The 20,324-nt window shown below is 41.4% G+C and overlaps 1 protein-coding gene and 1 pseudogene across 1 annotated transcript in view; both read right to left on the bottom strand.

The window, feature by feature from the left end:
* The window catches only part of LOC149190959 (histone-binding protein MSI1-like), a 235,767-nt gene that overhangs the window by 42,812 nt on the left and 172,631 nt on the right, over window positions 1–20,324 (bottom strand). The window lies entirely within an intron of this gene.
* Window positions 9,234–9,825, bottom strand: LOC149190960 (chaperone protein ClpB3, chloroplastic pseudogene; annotated as a pseudogene).

Genomic DNA, 20,324 nt, shown 5'->3' on the forward strand with positions numbered 1-20,324 from the left:
TCTTCACGCGGATTGCTTCAATGTTTCCCATGCAATACTATTTTGCTCCTCACGCAGTCAAGTCCGCATTCTCCATTTTGTTGTCATAAAAAAGGCTATGTTTTCCTCCATTTAGAAGTGTTGCCAGTGTTCAATCCTTTGTTCAATCCAGCGTTCAAAACTAAGCCGTCCTCACTCCCTAAACACTCCTTCATTCCCTGCACACTCCCTTCAAAACCTGTGGTCATCTCATTCCTACGATTCCATCCAGCTCTCTTGAAATTGCTTCTTGTCATTGCTTCCCATCTGCTCCACACCCTCACGTGGCCCCTGCAAAGAAATCCCCACGCAACCATCACCAGCGCGCTGCCCATCCCCGTCGTCTTCCATTTGCCCTCACTCCCATCGCACTCCTCTCCTCACGCTGTCAGCCTCAACGTATTTCCCCTTCTTCTCCTGGATCCGCCCCCTGCCATCGTATCCTCACCAACATGCTGCCAAGAAACCCTCGACATCCATCCTCCTTACTCTTCCACACTCCTACACCTGCACACAATTAAAAAATAATAAAAATTTCCAATTCTTTTGTTATTGTGTATGGTAAAGTTTAGGGTTAGGCATCTGTTGATTTAATTATATTTTTAGTTTACGTATTCAGATTTTAGTTTAGAATTTTTCATTCCTTAGGTTAGGATTTATTTGGCTTCATTTTGTTTGATTTTTATATTAAATATAAAAAACTTAAAAATAAAATCAAAAATCAAAAATCAAAAACCATTAAAATTTAGCTTTAGAGTTAGACCCCTTTTTTTTTTTACTTTTGGTTTTATAATTTTAGTCTTAGAATTAGATATTCCTCTGGATTAGTTTAGTTTTATTTCAAATAATCAAAAATCAATAAAAATAATAATAATAATAATAACAAAATTTTAGATTTAATTTAGGTTTTAGATTTGAATTTTTATTTAGATTTTAGTTTTATTTAAATTTAGTTTTGTTTTGTCTAAATTCTGAGTTAAAAAAAATATTAAAAAATAATATAAAAATATAAAAATCCTTAAAAAAGGGGCATAAAAGTTAATGGTTTTGATTTATTTAAAGATTTTCAATTCTTTGTTTCATTTAGATTTTAGATTTATTTTCATAAAAAATAAAAAATATTTAAAAATAAAAAAGCTTTTGAAACAAGACTAATTAAAAATTGAAAATTCCTTTGATGTCGTTTTTACTGTTGTGGGATTAATATTTGTCATTTTTATATAGTTAAATGCGCTTAAGTTTTAACTAAAGATTAGCTATCTGAAAGTGATGAATCATTTTATGAACTGGTCAACATATGAATTTCATGGTTTAGTAATGAATTTTGATCCTTTGAAATTTAATTGCTAGGGTTCTGTGCATTTTTTGAATATCTTGCATCTAGTGAAATTAATCATTGCTTGGATTATATAATGCTCGTTACATGTTTGATATTTTGTAAATTTTTTCAAGCAATCATTAAATTACTTCATAAGCAGCAGCAGCTAGTTAATTACTTGGTTTTCATTAACTCCATAAGGCACTGGTCTTAAGCATTTAAAGATCTAATCAAATTCTAAAATCGATCAAGTGCTTGTATCCCCCTGCTATGTCAACCAAGCCAGTTGATTCCCAGTTGGTCTTCCTTTATCCCATAGTGTTAAATTGGCAACTAGGGCCAAACTCCATGTGGGTCAGCAAATCGCAGTCAACCGTTCGCACATGTGGAGGAGAAGAAGGTTCTCTTGAAGTTGTACGACCCAATCAGATGAGGACAGAGAGATATGTGTAAGAATGAATGATGTCCAAAAGAGGTAAATGCTCCTTCTATGTATATGCAACGTTGAGGGTGAAGAGACATGTCTTTTGGGCTTCTGAGCCTACACTAGTTTGTTGGCTGACCTTGACAATTTGTCCATAAAAGAAATAAATTCATAATTCCATTTGTACATGTCAGAATGAGATGATCTTTAGATCAATCCTACACCTCTCGAAAAGAGGAATCCAATAAAAATATCAGCTTCATCATATGAGCTGTCCAAGGAGGAGTTTGGCCCTATATGCCAAATTCAACACTTCTGGATGAGCATGATCTCAAGATGTATGTCGATAGTGTGGTAGTTGTACTCAATGACGCAGATCCACTAAAGAAGTACAAGGCTGAGATGGCAAAGGCCAAGCGATTGATCCTCAAATGGAGTGAGGGATCACGTTGTATGTCACATTGTTGGCAAAGGGACAGCCAAAGAGATGTGGAATGCCTTGACTACACTATATCAAGGATCTTCCGAGCAAAGGAAGATGTACTTGGAGGAGAAGCCGAGATCAGCAAGGATGGAGAAAGGGGAACGCATTGATTCATTCCTATCAAAGCTTCAGGAAGTTTGAGATCAGTTGGCAACTATAAGATCAACACCTCAGCCTACAGAGATGGTGAGATTGGCCCTGAATTAAGTTTCAGAAGAATGGCAAGTGTTTGTCTAGAGTATCCTGGGAAGAGAGAAATTGTCGGATTGGGAAGGGATGTGGGCTGCTCTTCAGTAGGAAGAGATGAGGCGAGACTTAGTCAAGTGCAAACTTGATGGAAGCAACAACAGTGGGACGAAGACCAAGGAGGAGGAAGAGAATGCAGCCCTTGCATCAAAGGGGTAGCGGAAGAAGAAAAAAGATGTCTCAAAGATCAAATGTTTCTAGTGTGGTGAATTTGGTCACTACGCTACGCAATGTCCTCTCAAGAATAAGGACAACGACGAGAAACATGATCCACAAGCTGCAACCACAAAGATCAAGGAAGAGGAGTTCACCGTGATTGCCCAGATACCTCCAGGGGAGAGGTGGGGTGATCTAGTATTGTAGTTCGAAAGAACTGCAGATGGGCAGGATCCTTGAGGATTCCACCTCTTGGATCAATACCTTGCTACGGGAGCCCATATCAGAAGTAGTTGGATGGACCAATGTTAGTTGATGCAGAGGAGTGCCAGAGTGACAGTTGCAGTGGCTAGGAGCACTAGAGACTGAGCAGCGCAGAGCAGAGTTGGCAGCAATGTAGTTGGCACAGTGTAGAGTCAGCAACAACACAAAGGCTTCAGAGGGTCAACGCAGAGACTAGCAATAGTCAGAACTCCAGCAACAGATGCATCATGGTGAACACCTGTTCAGTATTTTGGATACTTTTCCGTTGTTGTTGTAGCAACAGTAGCAGTTGGAGAGGGTTGTAGTGCAGATGCAATGTTGGTAGTGGCAGGACCAACAGCAACACAGATGCAGCATTTGCAAGGGTTGCAGTGTAGATGCAGTGTTGGCAGTGGCAAGGCCAGCAACAGTACAGATGCATCAATTGCGAAGTAGTTGATGGGCAGTGATGTTAGACATCAGCAACGTAGAGGGAGATGTTATAGAGTCAAGGTGAAGCTTCAACAGGTTGCCTTACTAGAGCAAATTCCTCGCTAATAGGGAGTGTTGATTTCTGGTAGCATCGGATGTGCTCTTAGCCTCAAAATTTGCAAGGAGGCAAGGACACATGTATTCCATAATACCCAGAAATCATTTTGGGAAATTCCACCCAGAGACAGTTTTATTAAAATAATTAATTATTTTTAATGGGTGCCTAAGTCTAAACTTACGAAATTAAAATAATTGAGGGGTATTAATTAAACTAGGGGTGAAACTTCTAGAAGAAGACGAGGATCAAGTTGAAATGATCTAAGCCATTGATTAGAATCTAATCTGGGTCGTTGATTACTCAACGAGAAGATTATAAGAAAGATTTCGATGGGCATTTGGAAAAGACATCGAGTGAGAGATCAAGAAATCAATTTCTGAAGAGAGCAACGCAGCAGTTGTCAGAGAAGTGATCGAGGTGATTTCTTGTAGTGAGGAGCTGAGATAATTTTCCAGAGGAAGTTTTCCTGATCCAGAGAGTACAAAGCAGAGAGGGCAGAAAGACGTCCAGAGAGGCTAACGCAGGGCCACGCAAAGATACACTATGGCAATGCAGAGCTTCAGAGGGAGTTTGAAATTCTGTTGAGGAACAGTGGGGATCAAGTGTCAGAGCTGGGGTGTGAGACCGGGAGGACAGAGGGTTGAAGTTTCCAGCCAGCAGAAAATCAGAGGAGGTGCAGCACAGTCCCAGCAACAGTGACGGAGTGACTGCGTGGGTGTGAGGCAGTACTGCGCAGAGGTAGCGCAGAGGCTCATCTCCAGCGTAGATCAGTGCCAGATTTTCCAATGACAAGGTGAGATCATCTCACTACTTTTTGTCCAGTTAGATCTCTGTATAAGATTGCCAATTTGGGCATCCGAAGAATTGTACTAAAAAATTATTGCTTAATAATACAAACCCTCAACTATTGCACTGGTTTTCCTGCATTGGGTTTTTCTGGGGAAGAAGGAGGTTCAAATTTCTACGTAGGCAGCAATTTGAAACCCCAAGGGCAGTGTATTTCCTTGGCCAGGAGGGTCAATTTTTCGTGCAAATTTTACTTCTTTGAATGAGTCGACAGAGAACAAAATTTTCCAGATTGAAGAGTACCAAAGGCAGAGGGAGTAGCAGCAGTTTCCTTGTAGAGCAGATCTTCAACTAGGACGTAGATTTTGTAGCAGTTTGCTAGTGCAAATAACGTCAGGAGGAAGGAAGAGCACACACTAAGCGAATTTTTTCCTCAAGGGACTTCTAGCCAAAAAGTTCAAATTTTCCTAAGCAAAGCAGCAGTAGTTGTGTGCGGGTTTTCTCACCCCAGAAGGGAGTGCGAATAGTTGGGCAGTACTTGTGTAGAGGAGAAGAGGAGTTCCTGCCTTCTAGATGAACATGATCTCAAGACTTATATCAATAGTATAGTAGTTGTACCAGTAGATGCAGATCTACTTAAGAAGAAAAAGAAGGAGATGGTAAAAGCGAACAAGTTGATTCTTGATGGGGTTCGAGATCACGTGGTATCTCACACAGCTGGCAAAGATATTGCCCAACAGATGTGGGAGGCACTAGCTACGTTGTACGAAAGATCTTCCAAGCAACGAAAGATGTATCTTGATTCTTGAGGAGAAGCTGAGATGCACAAGGATGTAGAAAGGGGAGCATATAGACCCCTTCCTCAATAGGCTTCAGGATGTCCGAGACTAGTTGTCTTCAGTAGGATCAGCACCCCAGCTTACAGAGTTGGTGTGATTAGCTCTGAATAGCGTTTCCGAAGAATGGCAAGTTTTTGTCCAGAGTATGTTGGGCAGAGAAAAACTCCCAGAGTGGGATCGTATGTGCGCTGATCTGCAGCAGGAGGAGATGAGGCGAGATTTGGTGAAGAGCACCATCAGTGGTGCTAGCAACAGCACTGGGACGAACCAAGTAAAGGAGGAGGAAGATGGAGCCCTCGCATCTAAGGGGCAGCAGGAGCAGCGCAGGAAGAAGAAGGACGTTTCCAAGGTCAAGGGAGCTTCAGGTGTGGTGAGCTTGACCACTACAACACTCAATGTCCTCTCAGAAAGAAGAACAAGTAGGGGAAGCAAGATTAATAGGCTGCATCCGCAGAGATTGACAGGCTATCCTCTAGATTGGAGGAAGAGTTTGCCATGATCATCGAGATACCTCCAAGAGAGAGGTGGGGTGATTTGGAGTTGTAGCCCCAAAGAGCTACAAGATGGGCAGGATTCCTGAGGAGGTCCACCTCATGCATCAATAACTTGCCACGAGAGCCCAAGACATACAGTTGTTGGATGGATCAGTGGCCGTTGGTGCAGTCAGGTGCTAAAGTGACATATGCAGTAGCTAGTAGCGATCAGACACTAAGCAGCGCAGTATAGAGTTGGCAGCAGTGCATTTGGCACAGAGTAGAGTTAGCAGCAGCGCAGAGACTTCAATGACAGCGCAGAGTCTAGCAGCAGTCGGGACTCAGGTGCCAGATGCATCATATTGACCACAGTTGGTTCAGTATTTTGGATGCTTTTCAGTTACAATTGTTGCAGTCGCAGCAGCAGCAGTTGGAGAAGGAGGCAGTGCAGATGCAGTATTGGCAGCAGTTCAGCAAGGCCAGCAGCAGCACGGATGTCGAAATCAGAGTTGCGCAGTAGTTGGTGGGCAGTGGAGCTAGACATCAACAGCATAACAAGCGGTGTTACAAAGACAAAGTGTTGCTTCAGTGGGTTACAGCGCTAGAACACATCCCTCGCTAAGAGGGAGTGTTGATTTTTGTAGCATCAGTTGTGTTCTAGCCATGAAATTTCGTGGAGAGGCTAGAATACATGTATTCTCCAAAACCCAGAAATCATTTCTAGAAATTCCACCTAGAGATGATTTGATTAAAATAATTAATCTTTTTTTAATGGTGCCTAAGTCTAAACTTAGGAAAACTGATTAATTAAAGGGTATTAATTAAGTCATGGTGAAATCTTTTAGAAGAAGACATGGATTGAGTTCTAGTTAATTTTAGCCATCGATTATGTTTCAATCTTGGTCATTGAAGCCTCAACAAGAGATTACAAGAATAACTTCGATGGGGGTTGGAGAACACACTTGGAGCCACCAGGAATTCGATATTGCTAAGAAATTGAACTCCAAAGTAGCAATTGTGAGTTGTCGGGGGTGATTCAATAGTTTCGAAGCAGTGAGAGAGGGGCAAGGATAGTAAGGTGAGAAGGAAGTTTTTCCAGTCCGATGAGTGCATAGCAAAGAGACAGCGTACTCCACAGAGAGGTTGACGCAATGCAAAGAGGCAGCGCGGAGCTTCGGAGGGAGATCTGTATTTCTTGAGAAGTCGAGTTTCAGAGGTAGGAGCCGGAGTGGGAGCCCGAAGAGCTAGAAGATCGAGTTTCCAGAGCAGCAGTTGATCAGCAAAGTGAGAGAGACCTTGGTCCCAGCAGGCTGACGCAGATCTACGTAGGCTAACACAAAGGCAGCGCAGAGGCAACTAGGGGTAACTCATCTTGAGCTGAGGTCAATGTCAGATCACAAATGGAAGTGTGATTTTCCTCACTAGACGTTTGTCAGTTATTTTCTCTGTATGGAAAGCTAGATTTGAGCTTCCATGGATTTGTACTCAGATTACTACTACATAATAATCAAACCCTTAGTTGTTGCACCGGTTTTCCCACATTGAGTTTTTCCGAGGACATTGGTCCAAAAATAACAATGTATATGTGTGTGCATCTATTCTTCAGTGTTTTATTTATTCCGCAGTATTTTTATTTTTTGTAGGCTGCAATGTATGTATTTCGATGTTTGCCATAGAAAACAGCATATAATTTGTTGAGTAAATTTAACAAATAGGATAAGTATTATCAGTTGCTGCAGTAGGATTCAGGTTTCCAAATTTTCACAAGGTATTCATAACAACAGTCATAGATGTTCTCAAGTTGACAAATTTCTCTAGGAAAAGGTTATATCAAATCATCATCGACATCACCATCTACTATCAGCATCCACTAGTGGCCATATCTGGGGCGGTACCAAACCCCATGGCGTTGTCATCAGCATATCAGGACTCACTCCTCTAGAGTGATCGGTCCTCAAATCCCAAGGCTTCTGTGTAGGCCAAAATGTTGAGACCCTCAACTGGCAAGCACTCACTCACCATTCCTGGTAAGCACTCTAGGCCAAGACCTCGCTCAACCCCTCCTTGGTTATAGATCGGGTCTAGATGTTGAAAGACCTCACTACACCCTCCATAGTGTGTGATCAGGTCTAGATGTTGAAGGACCTCACCACACCCTTGTTGGAGTGTGATTGGGCCCAAGACTTCACTACACCCTTACTAGTGTGTGATCGGGTCCAAATACTAACAGACCTCACTACACCCTTTCATGGTGTGTGATCGGGTCTATCAGGTCTCCTCCGAGAGACATTCACTCAACCCCACCTGTTGAGCAGTCTGGGCCTCTCGGACCATTCTCACCATCGCAAAAGTGTCCATCCATGGTGTCAAATCAACACTCCCTCTCAATGACGGGTAATCTCCAGAAGCCTCATCTTGTCTCTTAAGTACACGAACTTTTCTCTAGGCAGCAGCTTCATCAAAATATCAATTGTCTGCTCATCAGTGGGATGTATTTGAGCCTTATCGCTCTCCTCTACACCATGTCACAGATGTAGTGGTACTTAATTACTGTATGATTTGACCCATCATAGAACACGGGATTCTCTGAAAGCTTCACACAGATTTGATTGCCACAGTGTATCACCGTCAGTTCCAACTCTTGGTCGAACAATCCTGCAAACAAACTTTGGAGCCATAATACTTCGATACAAGCCTCGCAAGCTGCAATGCACTTTACTTTTGCACTGTTGAATGCACCTGGCCTCTGCTTCCTGCTAATCCAAGATATCATAGCAGAGCTCAAACTGAAGTATACTCCCGAGGTACTCTTCCTGTCTTCAACACTTCCATCCTAGCCTGCATCTGTATATCCCAGAAGTTGTACATCCTTGTTAGCAACATATCTCAAGCCATAATAAATAGTACCACATATATATCTCAAAATGTGCTTTACTGCAATCCAGTGCTTGTGTCTCAGTTACACCTGGAACTAGCTCAATGTATTCACGACAAAGCATATGACTGCCCTGGTATTAACCAAATACATCAACGAGCCAATCAATCATAGGTACAAAGATGGAACTACCAAACTGGAATCAGAGCCTCTCAACTTCTTCAAGTTAGTCACAATGGGAGAAGCCATGGATTTAAAGTCCATCAAACCAAATGTCTGAAGGATCTCTATAACATACTTTCCTTGACTAAAGAAAATCTTGCAAGGCTTCTGCCATACTTCCAATACCAGGAAATAGTGCATCAGCCCAAGATCCTTCATATCGAACCAATGTTCCACCAAGTCTCCGGGACGGGGAGACGCACAAAGGGGACGTGTGGGAGAACCCTGAAATTTTAGGGAAATTTAGGGGAGACGGGGAGACGTCAAGGTATATATAATATAATTTTTAATTATATATATTATAAATTTATATATATGTATATAATTTTGGAATTTTCATGTTCATATTCATTGTTCAATAATGCTAATTCATCAAGATTCAATACCATAAGATTCAATAATAAAATTCAATATGAAATTCAAATATTCAAATACAATGTACATTGATCCATATCAATTATCATTCTATAATTTACATCATTCTATAATTTACATTGAAAACCAAAATAATAACTGAAACTAACATATATTCCAAACAGTTGTTTCTATATGATTAAATCAAAAAGTTATAAATAAATTAACTTCTAATATATCTGACCAACCTCTGCTATTTCGCTTTGGTTTTCACTAAAAGAATGACGATAGATGAACCACATACCTGTAATCTTACAATGCTCTTAATTTGTTCACGGTCTAGAGGTTGGAAAACAATATACTCATCAATGCGATTCATGAACTCAGGGCGGAATGTCGTTTGAGCCACTTCCATAACCCTGTTCTTCATTCTCTCATACAGTTCCTCTTTTGAGCTAGGTTCATCATCAAGCCTACTTAGAATGTACTGAGAACCAATGTTTGAAGTCATAATAATGACAGTGTTGGTGAAGCTTACAGTTCGACCCTGAGAATCAGTGACCCTTCCGTCATCTAAAATCTGAAGTAGAATATTGAAGGCATCTGTATGTGCCTTCTCAATTTCATCAAACAGAATAACTGCATAAGGCCTTCTACGTATAGACTCAGTCAACTGTCCCCCTTCTTCATAACCCACATACCCTGGTGGTGCTCCAATCAGCCTTGAAACTGCATGCTTCTCCATGTATTCACTCATGTCAATCCTCACTAGAGCTTCATCAGTATTAAATAAATAGGATGCAAGAGCCTTAGCTAATTCTGTTTTGCCAACACCTGTTGGGCAACGACTGTTAAGTGCTAACAGCAAGACGCTGCGTGGAGAAGAGTGAGGATGCGTTGAAGCTCTCGTGGGTGCAGTGAGAGCAGATGGAAGAAAAAAATGTGTTGAGGTAAGAGCATAATGAATGGCGGCAGAATGAAAACTTGAAAAATGGAGTTAACCCTAACTTGTTCATGTAATTTTTTATTTGTAATTGTTAATTTAGTTTATTTTTATTTTTTATGTTTTTTTAATAAATTAATTTTCATTTTTTTTTAATTTTTTTTTGGTTTATAAAGGGTAATTAGACAAAAATGAAGGGGGGGCGCCCAGAAGAACCCCATTTTCGGGGGGACGTCCAAAAGAACCCCATTTTTGGGGGGGACGCCCATAAGTACCCCTTTCGGGGAGTCAAGTCTCCCACATTGGGGAAACGCACCCCCTTGCGTCTCCCCGAGTCTCCCCAAAAGGGGGACGTCGGGAAACGCACCCCCGAGAGTCTCCCCGTCCCGGGTGCGTGGGGTGCGAGGGGTGCGCGCACCCCACCCTGGGGGACGCGTCCCCGTGGAACACTGTATCGAACCCAGAAGCCAATTGCTTCTTGCATTGAATGATGAGAGACTCGGCACTTGTCAGAAACAAGTCATTAACATATAATAATAAAATCACAGGTTCATTCTTTACAACCCTAAAATAAAGGTTCAAATCAGCATCGCTCTTGGGAAATCCTAGTCTCGTCAAATAGTTGTCAATATGACCATACTCTTGGAGCTTGCTTGAGTCCATACAAGGCCTTCTTTAAACTACAAACATGAGACTCCTTTCCATGCACCTCAAAACCTTGAGGTTGCTCTATGTACACCTCTTCCTCAATCACACCATTGAGGAAAGCAGTCTTCACATCCATCTGATCTAAGTTCTATTCCAACAAAGCAGCAAGAGAAATGATGGATCTAATGGAGGTGTACCTGACAACTGGAGAAAAGGTCTCTTTATAATCTTCTTCCTCTTTTTGGGAGAACCCTCTAGCCACAAATCACGCCTTGTATTTATCAATACTCCCATCTGTAGCATGCTTAATCTTGAATATCCACTTGGAAGTCACTATTGACTTCTCTTCCGGCCTTGGCACAATCTCCCAAACATCATTCTTCATGATCGATTGATATTTTTCATTCATGGCCTCCTTCCACACTCGTTGGCTAGCTACTTCTTCAAAGGCTCAGCATCAATAAGTTTAGTCATGAGACCTGTTACCGCTTAAACTAGCAGGGGACTTAAGGGGAATCCCTAAAGGGCAAATGTTAGGCCAAGGGCAACAAATGGAGTCCTAGCCCACTGTCACCTCAGCTAAGGCTCCCTTCTATTTACGGACTTTCACCAATGGGAGGAGATTCGATATGTGTGGAGTCAATAACGAAGGATGAGTCAATGGATATGAGTGACCCGAATAACCCTTTCCCATAATTTGAAAGATGAAGATTGCTCGCTTTGTAAGCAAGGTACTAGGTAATCTAGGGAAAGGAAGAGAGGATTTTAGGGTTAGGTTTATGGGATAAGACTTGTGAAGGAGTTTCCCAATCCCTAAAATCCTTGTTAGAATTGGTATCCCAGATGGTTCTTGAAGAAAGGTCTTTCAAAGGAGTGGGACACACAGGGCCAAGTGGACACAGTCTACGGTATGAGGAAGGAATGTAGCAACCAATGATATTGTTACCCTAGACAAGGTGGAGAGAGGATCAAATAAAATATAATTACTCAAAGATGTTGGTTTGACCCTGGTAAGTACTAGCCTTGGGGATGGCAAGGCAACTTTCGGTCTCGGAGCTAGGGCTTGGCTTTTCTCTCAACTCCACCATCGAAATGTCTTCAAATTTGGAGGAGGGGTAGAGGAAAGGCTAGCGCATTAGACCCTAGGAGAACGAATTTTTTAGTGGCTAGCTTGTCAGGAAATTGATGCCCTAGGAACCCTAATGTGGCTAGACTTGGGAGAAGGTGAAAGAATAAGAGTTTTGGTGACCACCCTTGGTAGATCAGTGCCTTAATCCTTCGGAGAATGGAAACTATGTTGATTATGTGTAAGATTTCTTGGTTCCCAGTCAAGGAAACCTCAAAATTACTTCACAAACCCCCTAGCTCAAGTGAAAGCAATCTTGTAGCTTTTATACTTCAAATGCACAAGAGGAATGGCTTATCAAGGTCAAATTTTAACCATAGGAGATTTCGCTCACACTACATGGCCCATACATGGAGAGAACATTATAAAAGAGACAATTCCACAATATTAAGAAATGATTGCATGCAACAATTAGCCCTAAAACAACGAAAATCCCAATCTAGCATATATGACAAGAAACAACAAGAATAACATCAAAATTTCGTACTTACATGTAGTAGAGTATATCCAACCATTCATAAATGACAAAAGAGAAGCTCCAAGAGAAGATAGACCAACAACCATACATCAAAATTCATCCATAAAAGCTCCAATTCATCCTCCAGAAAAAGTGTGAAATTCTCCAAAGAAGAGAGAGATCCAATCCAAGAGATGATGAAAAATGAACTCATCTCACTATACACAATTTAGGAGTTCAAATTAGCCTCCTTGGCCTACATAAGCCCCAAAAATAAAATAATATTCTAATAATACAACTTTTGGTGACAAGCCCACCAAACTTGTTCATAAATGACAAAGTAAGCCTCTCAAGAGGTCAAAAAATAATCTATACATGTCGTAGGGCCCTCTAAGAGACCCAATGAGATCCATGGGTGCCATAATGAAGAATACGACCCTCAAAAGTAGTGGACAAGGGGTCAGCCCCTTGTAATAACCTGTGGTGCTCCAAATAACATGTGGGGGCACACAAGTGTCCTCATGGGTCTCCAAACAAATCGAAGATGCATGTAGATCGCCGGCAAGGGTTAGGATGATGGTGTAGCTGATGCCACATCATTGTGCAAGTCTTGGATCATCTGCCAAGTGTATGGTGTAGATCCGGGGCCAGTTGGGCATGATGGATTAGGTTAATCCTCCTCGCCCAATAAGTGAACCACGAGGAATCTCTAAATGGCTATGGGGATCCATGGAGTGCAATCTGCTGCTGTGGAAGCCCGTGGCTCTCAACGCTCACCCTACATGCGCCAATGTAGCCCTATGGAGGATTAAGACCCCGTACAGGGAGACCAAACCCAAGATGGAAACCATCTGCAATCTTGCATAAGATCCAATGCATCCCCTAACCTTCCAATACAGCAAGTCATTAGAGAAATCTAGTAAATGAGCTTATCTAATCATGGACCACAGGTGGGGACTTCATAATGGCTTGCCCTTCCATAATGGGCTTCAGGATGTGCCAATGTCTCCTAAACTTCAAATGGGGTTAACCAATAATCCTATTAGGTGGTTTCTACTTCTAAAGGAGATAATATAGTCAAGGTACATCCTTCAAAAGGTGGTGGCATGTGGTAGATAGGTGAATGAGGTAGGGAATCCAAAGGGGCAGCCATGGGTCACATGCTGGGATACAAGGGTAGCTAATAAGAGGGAAGCCCACACTTGGGTTTATAATGTATAGGAGTGAGTACATGAAGTGCCCCAGCCTTGATTTTTCCACCCTTATTTATATGCCTTTGCCTTTTTATGATTTTCTTTGATTAACTGCTCGGGGCTCAAGGGGGAAGAGCATGATGTATAAGATATAGCAGTGAATACCCCCTTTTAAGGTGGGGCGATTCATTGCCCACCAGGAATTGGGACAATCATGGGTTCCTATATGATGAAGGAGGCTCATAGAACCTGGAGGAACCAAGGTGATGGCGATGATGATGGGGTAGAGCTCATGTATTTCCTTTTGCCTGTGTGCTAAATGCGTTTGTCCCAAACATCTTTTGCATTTTGTGGTACATTTTCTTGTTGAATGTGGCCATATATGCTCTTATATTTCGTTTTAGCAGCATCAACCTACGAGCTTCATTCCAGGCCATGACCCAAGGTGTGGGCAAGGGGAAGGGGTGTGCTAACCCTATGTGGACCTTGTGGAGGAATGTGGACCCAGGTAGGAGAAATGATGAATGGGGTAATAATAAGTGGAAAGAGAGTAATATAAGCATATAAGGGAGCAGGACCACGTAACCAAAATCGGGGTTTCCTATGAAATACCATCTCTAAAGCCAAATGGTCAGTAAAATAGATCCCACGGGACTAGAATGCAAGGTTAATATCCAAAAGGGGTCCAGGGGACAAGGGCACAGACCTAACCCATTCTTTCCGCCAAATCCCCCCATTAATCCATGCTAAGAAGTGTCCATGATAAGCAAACTACAATACTCAATTACCAAATGATAAAAGAAACCTTTGGGTTCAGGAGGCCCACCTTCAAACATACGATCACGGCAAATGGGCGAGGGACCACATAGCTTGCTCAAGTGAGGGAGAAATGGCACAATGAGCTAGATGGTGGCTGCAAGGAGTTGTTTGTTGTCGGCTGAGGACCATCTTGGAGAAAGAAAAAAATCTCCTAGGGATATCACCCACAAAATGGTGGGTAATAAGACCTGCATAGCTAGAAAACCTCTTAGGTTTCTTAACGTCCCTGAATGTGCCATCAGGAGTTGCATGTCATTCTGCCTCTTCTAACGTAGATCTAAGCCATGCTGGTCTTTTCTTGATCTCAGGAACAATAACTGGTTCACGAGGCCCTTCTAGCTCTTTAGGACATTCTGTAGAACTCAAACTTTCTCCCTTCGAAGCTTCACGCTTTACTTCACAGGAGTCCATAAAGACTTCCTTAGACCTCCAATATGAAACCTTCTTATCGGAGGTGACATCTTAGATGACCTCAATCAGTCGCTACTCTGGAATATAAATTTTGTAGGCCTTTGATGATTCACTGTAACCAACAAATATGCCTTTCTTTCCAGAAGGTTCCAACTTGTTCCTTTTGTCCTTAGGAACATGAATGTAGACCAAGAAACCAAAGATTCTCATATGCCCAACCTCTAGCTTTCGTCTAGAGAACGCTTCTTCAAGAGTCAAACCTTCCAGAATTTAATGAGAACTTTTATTTTGAATCTATACAGTTGTCAGCAATGCTTCTCCCCATAAGAACAATGGTAAATCCAGATCATGCATCATAGCCTTGATAGATTATTCAATGGACCTGCTCTTTTGTTCTGGTACACCATTCTATTATGGATTATAGCGAATAACCAACTCCCTCTTAATCCCAACTTCCTTGCAAAAGGAAACGAGCTCTTTCGAGGTGTATTCTCCTCCATTGTCAGATCTCAAAATCTTGATCTTATTACTTGTCAAGTTTTCTACTTCAGTTTTCAACTCTTGAAACTTGGTGAAAACTTCATCCTTGGTCTTCAAGAGATAGATCCACATCTTATGAGAGAAGTCATCAATGAACGTTACATAATACAATGAACCTCCAAGTGGTCTCACAAGCATCGGACCACATACATCAACATGAATCAAATCCAAAACTTCTTTAGACCTATTGTCACTACCTGGAAATGGTTTCTTGATGTTCTTTCCAAGTGCACAGCCTTTACATACTCCATCATGCTCTATCTGCAATTCAGGAACTCCTGAAACTATTTGATTCAATTCAGGCAATGCTCTATATTGGAGATGACCATATCTTCAATGCCATAGCTCACTTGGATTAATTTTATCATGCACTAGGACTTGAGTTGGTTGACTCACAAGCCTATATAGTCTCACATCGTAAATCCCAATAACCCTAGAATTATCTATACTAGAGCCTTTGGACCATACAAGTACTTTTCCATCCACAAAAGCTACTCTATCTCCTTTATCTTCTAAACACAAAATAGAGACTAGATTCTTTTTCAAACCTGGTACATATAGAACATCATTGAGATGCACATTATTACTAGATTCTAGCTCTATGGATGCCTTTCCAACTCCATTGACTGCATAGTTGTGTTTGTCTCCAAGCTCAACCCTTTGGAACAACCTCTTTTTTGTCATGCTAGAAAGATTTCCACTCTCTTCGATCATATGCCTTGATGCGCCACTATCTACCAAACACATATCATCATCATCTGCAATGGAACCTGTTAGAACGGAAAATAAAAATAGATCCTTGTCACCTTTAGCCTTCTTTGGATGCTCATCTTCAACATCAGTTGTGGAAACATGTTGTTTTCCCTTTCTCTTTCTGTTGTTAGGCATCTCAAGACAATCTCTTTCAAAATGTCCAAATTTTTGACAATCATAACATTGAATCTTTGACATGTCCTTCTTCTTTTGGAAAGACTTCTTATGTTGAGAGCCAAACTTCTTCTTTCCTTTGTTCTTGAAGCGAGTTGCAAATGCTTGAGAAGCTTCTTTCTTCTTGTCTCTTGACATAAGCCTTGATTCTTCTTGAGCACAAGATGTCCATAGTTGTTCAAATGAAGGAGCTTCCTTCCAACTTCTTATACCTACTGCAAATGCATCCCATGATCTACATAGACCATTGAGTGTTGTAGTCACAAGTTCTTGATCAAGGACAGTTTCTCCAATTGCTTGAATTTGGTCTCCTATTTGTGATTTTTTATGAAATAAGAAGCCACGGTGTCGTCATTCGTCATCCTCATATCACGAAGTTCACTCTTCAGACTCATCAATTGACCAACATTCTTGATAGTGTACAAATTAATTAGGGCATCATACATCTCCTTGGAAGTATCATGCTTTGTAATGTAGGGGATTAGATGATCTATAATGGAGTCTACTATAAGACTCATGGAAATCATGTCATCCTCCTTAAACTTCTCTTCCCTACTGCATCTGTTGGTTCCACAACCTTCCCTATTGCAATGTCCAAAACCTTGTACTTGGCAAGAATAAGATCAATTTTAACCTTCCAAGCTCTAAAGTTTGAGGCTCCTTCTAACTTGTTCTCAGATTTCATAGAGGAAGCCATGGATGCAAATCAACAAGGACTTGAATAAAATGATCTTCTAGGGTTTCTTCTGTTAAACACACATGGACAGCAAACAATGTGAAAGATAAATCATGTGAGTTCATTTTTTTATTAACAGGAGATGTACATTTATAATACAATGTTGTGACTCTTGGGTTTCAGATCCCAAGGTCTCTTGGACTGCTTAGTCTTTTCGGCTTCCACACTAACCCTTTAGGATTAGGTGTCCAACATTCCCCCCCTTAATCTGAAGGGTTATGTATGAGTCCAAGAAGAGAGCTGTAATACAAAATGTGCAAAAATGCATGGCAGCACTAGGCTGAATGTGCTCTATGAAATGTTGGTATAAAGGGCGGTGGTTTAAGGATGACCACCAACACTAGAATGCTTAGTGCAGTTCCCGGAACTCTTCCAAAACTGGCAAGAAACTGAAGTTTTCTGCTAGAGGAAGTGATCCTATTGTTTTAAATAGGGAAACCTTCAACCATAAAAGGGAGGTCTCACCCCGCATAAAAGGTAAAACTTCAACCTGAAAAGGGAAGTCTCAACCTGTGATGGTTTAAGGATAACCAACAACTCTGGAATGCTTAATGCAATTCCTGGAACTCTTCCAAAGCTGGCAAGAAGCTGGAGTCTTCTGCTAGAGGAAGTGTTCTTAATCTGTGATGGTTTAAGGATGACCAACAACTCTGGAATTCCTGGAATTCTTCCAAAACTGGCAAGAAGCTGGAGTCTTCTGCTAGAGGAAGTGTCCCAGATTGCCAACTGAAGGCATGTTCAGGCATCTTTGTCTCTGGCTACAACTCTGAAACTGGTGTGGCAGGTTGTGGCTCAGGCTCGCTTGATGTGGCTTTGAAGCTTGTAGATGACCATCATTTCCCCCCCTGTCAGATACAAGGTGAGATGATGGAGAAAACTCAACTGCAAGACTGTTCAATACTCTGGAACAAGTTCTGACATGTGTTTGGAATATCTTCTTGGCTGTTGATGCCCATTGCCAAGAAGCGATCCATCCAAGATGAATCTTTGTTCTTGCAGGACGTTTATTTCTGAAGCATCTGTGTGAAGAATGGCTGGTTTTATGACAGTGCTTACATGGATGAAGATCAAAACAGTGATCTTTCAAATGGCCAACTCGGTCACAGTGTTGGCATTTCACGATCTGTTGTTGTTGTTGTTGTTGTTGTTGTTGTTGTTGTTGTGGAAGAGGGGCAGAGTCTGGAACAGCTGGAGGTGAACTGTCATGAGGAGCAGGTGAACTGTCATGAATAAATCCAGCACTTTGAAACTGAATGGGCTTGGCATAGTCTGGAATATGAAAGGACAAGTCCTTGTCATATCCAAGACCAGTTTTGTGCTTGTTGTGGACAAGCTGTTCCCAAGGTTTGATGATGGGCTTGGGAAGTGCAGATTGAGTTTCTGCATCTGCATGTACAACTGCTGCTTTATCTGTAATATTATTAACATGCTGCTGATGGGTGGTTGTCTCAATGTTCTGAACAAAAACAGGTTCAAAATGATGACTCCACTGTTGTAATTCTTCCTGCTGTAGCTTTGTCTCAAGCTGCAAAAACTCAATATCTTCTTGTACATTATACAAACAGGTTCTAATATCAACCAGAGAAACTTTGCTTATTCTCACTGTATCATGATCTGAGGAATGTATGAGAGTTTTTAAGAACTCTAATATTTCAGTAATTTGAGTCATTTCTTGATATCTTTACTAAACAGAAAAAATATATCTAGATGCAAAAGTTCAGCAAATCTCTCTCTGAAAATTAGCCCAAGCAGAACAAAAGCTTCTTCCTTCCCTTCAAATTTACAAAATCAATAGGTTTTCTCTGTCAACAGCAAAACTCTTCACATGGCAGCCAAAGTTTAACCCAGACCACTCTACCGAACAATACACGAATGGGTCACTAGAGATAAAGATAAGATCGCGCAGCAATGAGTGGAGTGGAAATAGAGATGGATCGCGCATATCAATTGCCTTCTTAAAAGAATCCCAAACTCATCCCACACATTCAATGCCAATTGCAGTGCAGAGAAACGCATTAAAAAATTGTGTAACACCAACAGGCTTCGAGAGGCAGCGGAAACCTTCAACAATATGCCTCTGAAAATTGCACAGCCATTAAAATAAAATAGTACGAGATCTCTTAAAACTGGGTGCCCTCTTCAATATTATGTGAACTGTCAAATTTGGTGAATGCCTCTGAAAACTGAACATACATTAGTACGAGATCTGGTAAAACAAGTTTATCACGCAAGGGGACCAGCTTCCAGTTTCACGTGATGTACATTTAACCAAAGTTATCGGTGACTGATGGCAAGAATGACTTTCTAGCACATTTCCACTGTTTGTATCAAAGATCTTCAATTCTCCCGCATGACTTCCAGTAGCAGAATTTAAGACTTCCAGACACTTTGATAAGAGATCTATAGACATCATGTATTCATTCTATTAATTCGCCGGGCGCTCAACGTCACCTTCAAACCGCCTTTCATGTAAAGAGTCACCCCAAGCTTAGATTTCACACGTTTAATACTATCAACACTTCTAACCTTAAACCGACACAACATGGATGCCGCTACGTATTTCATTTGCAGGTAGGAGAATTCTTTTCCCATGCACAGCCGAGGACCTCCATTGTGGGTTCGTGTCCCACCGGGCGTGCCAGACTTCAACGCTTCAGGCTTCAGAGGAACTCATCAACGCTTCAGGCTTCTCCAGCTGGGCCACAATGAAAGAAGGTGCGATGGGGAAAACTATTATTCAAGCAGCGTTTCCAGCGAAAATTCTCAGATTTTGAGAAGGAGCTTCAACGCATCAACGCTTCAACGCATTCGGCTTCTCTAATCTCTACGACTTCCTAATCAATGCGGCCATGATACCTTGAAATTCTGAGCATAAATAAATCTGAAACAGGCTCCTTATTTGCACATCCTCAAGAATTTACACAGAATCGTATCAAGTCCTCTACCTCACAAGTTACATTTTCTTACATAAAAACAATATGTCATACAGAAACACAGATGCCAACAGTATATACCCATTCTCCTGCCTGAAGATCTAGTTTATTGGTAGCTTGACAAAAGCTATTTCTTAATAAATTTGCGCAGAAATTTCATACTTCAATACCACTTAGACTCAAACCATATTCAGCTAAGAGTCCCCACACACAAACGAAAAAATAAAAATAATCCCTCTAAAGGAGCGGATTCAATTTCTGCACACCGCCGATAAGTCAGAAATCTCAGCATGGATGTAAAGATTACGAGCAGGTTTCTCCGCCATTTTGGATCTGGAAACTCTCCGGAATGAATCCATGAAAAAGTACCTGGAGTTCTGCAGTGAAAGCGCGTAGCGCCTTATGATCTCAGACGATTTATTCAGTCAATTCGCATTCGACAAGAAGGTCGCAGTGGTGAAGGATGTGAAGATTACGAGCAGACCGATTCAAGCCCGTGCAGATCTACCAGAAGAGAAAAAAGGAGAGATTCTATTGAATCGGATTCAGAGAATGGAATAGACAGCGTTGTGGAGAGATTGCAGTGGCGTTTCATGAACCAGA

The sequence above is a fragment of the Pinus tabuliformis genome, chromosome 3_1 (genome assembly GCF_031772625.1).
Source record: "Pinus tabuliformis cultivar Carrire ecotype Pingquan chromosome 3_1, CPIR1, whole genome shotgun sequence".
NCBI lineage: Eukaryota > Viridiplantae > Streptophyta > Pinopsida > Pinales > Pinaceae > Pinus > Pinus tabuliformis.